Genomic DNA, 2,093 nt, shown 5'->3' with positions numbered 1-2,093 from the left:
CTAAAGTTGTCAACATAAAAAATATAAATTATTGTAATCATAAAAGTACCATTCAAGAAGATTCTTAAATAATAACCAATGTTAGTAACAAAAAAATGTTAGAGACCCATTTTCTAATTGAAGACCAATTTAAAAAACAATTATTTTGGTTGCCAAAACATGGTTGTTAATGGTAGTGACCAATTTAGAAACCACTTATTTTGGTAGTCAAAATTTTGGTAACTAATGTTAGTGATCAATTTATAAATCAATTCATAATAGAGACTATTTTAATTATCAATTTAGACACCAATTATAATTTTTTAGAACTATTTTAGTTGCTAATAAGTTTTAGTTTTTAAATTGGTATCTAAATTGGTTATTATACAGTTACTAATTATTTTTTGTCACTAAAATTTGTCATTATTAAAAAAGAATTGTAGTGTACTACAACTTTATAAATTAAATACTTCATTGATAAGTATTCATAAAATATCCTAAAATATCTGATACGGATACCTATCAAACACAAATATGTGATCCAAGTTGAAGTATTGGTGCATCGTAGATTACATTTCAGCTCACATTCAAACCAGTTCAAACTCATTTAACTCCCAAGTTAAATAAGCCAAATTTGATCTACAATTAAAAAAAAAATCATTCTTTTATTAACTTGATACAACTTGAAACCGTTATAAATTGAATTAATTCACTGAACTTATTTTTGCATGATAAAAATAAATAATCTATTTATTATGGATAGTGAATATAAAGGTATTCTGTCTTTAGAACCCTTATTTCCCATTAAAGTTTTTGTACATTCTGAAAACTTTAGCCTTAATACATTAAAATGATAAGGCCTAGATGTTGTGAATAAAATTTTTATTTTCCTTTAGAGATTGAACTTAGTTTTCAAAGTACCATCGCAGTGGACATGCCGGAGTGGTTATCGGGCATGACTAGAAATCATGTGGGCTCTGCCCGCGCAGGTTCGAATCCTGCTGTTCACGCTTTTTGTTGTTTACATGCATTATGATAAAACTATTTTCTCTTTATATTTATATAAATTGTCAAGAATAATAATAATACTGATATTTAATAAACTAATATGAAAGTATGTCTTTTTTCCCTGAAGGCACCATTCCCATTTTTCTTGTCTTTTTTTTTACCTATTCTATAGAAACAAAGTTTAGATCCAACAATTTTGCCCACGTTTTTAACCTTAAAATTTTTTGCATAAATCATTATGTTTTAGAAAAGTAGCCTAATTAATAATATAGAGGAAAAGAAAACCCAAAATATGATAGGAAATTCTTGTTGCTGGATTTGTCAATGTTTGTGGCTAGCCCCTCCATGTTCTTCTTAAAGGCAAAAAAAGAAAAGAAAAAAAAAAACAAGAAGTGACAAATAACATTATGAATGAATATTATTGGCAGAAAGAATGGGTGTGCCTAAATTGGACCCCATTAACTTATAAATCTATTTTTCACAATTTTTTTCCCAAATAAAAAAAAAAAGGTACGAATCACCTTTTACCTTTCTTTGAAGTCAAGCTTGTTGTTGATTTTATTTTAATATATTAATATTGTGATCTTATTTGGGTACCATTCTTGAATGCTTCCAATGAATGGAGTGAGAGAGTGAGTTTGAGAGTACTTGGCAAGATTCGTAATATGGGCCTCCAATGATGGACCCATTATTGGGCCATAAAAAGTCAATCATGCTGGGCCATTGTCCTAATTCTGGAATGGTTTGCAACGGATGAGGTTACAGAGGGACCCACGTGGCCCATCAAACATCTACCTTTGTGTTCTAATAAGTAAAAACAAATAGTGAACTTGCTTCTGCTTACGTGGACCTGACACATCTCCTTAGACCTATGTTCTATGGCTACCCATTACCCAAATCAAATATCTAAGTTTAATATAAGGGAAAAAAAATAATTAGTTATTGAAAGATCATTTATTACTTGTTTCTTCGAAATTCCATGGTATTGTTGTTTTAAAATTTTGAACTTTATCATGATTTTGTTTATTATTTGTTTTATATTTTGGAGTTCCATCACAATTTTATTTTTAAGAAATATTTCCAAAAATTAATTAAAGAAAGCATTT

At 28.5% G+C, this 2,093-nt stretch overlaps 1 non-coding gene across 1 annotated transcript; it reads left to right on the top strand.

Moving 5' to 3' along the window:
• Positions 1-907: 907 nt before the first annotated feature.
• Positions 908-989, top strand: TRNAS-AGA. Its single transcript has one exon. It is a non-coding gene; the product is annotated as a tRNA-Ser (tRNA).
• The last annotated feature ends 1,104 nt before the right edge of the window (positions 990-2,093 follow it).

The sequence above is a fragment of the Vigna unguiculata genome, chromosome 5 (assembly GCF_004118075.2).
Source record: "Vigna unguiculata cultivar IT97K-499-35 chromosome 5, ASM411807v1, whole genome shotgun sequence".
Lineage (NCBI taxonomy): Eukaryota > Viridiplantae > Streptophyta > Magnoliopsida > Fabales > Fabaceae > Vigna > Vigna unguiculata.
Note: the sequence above shows the minus strand (reverse complement) of the source record. Positions and strands in the feature narration are given on the sequence as shown.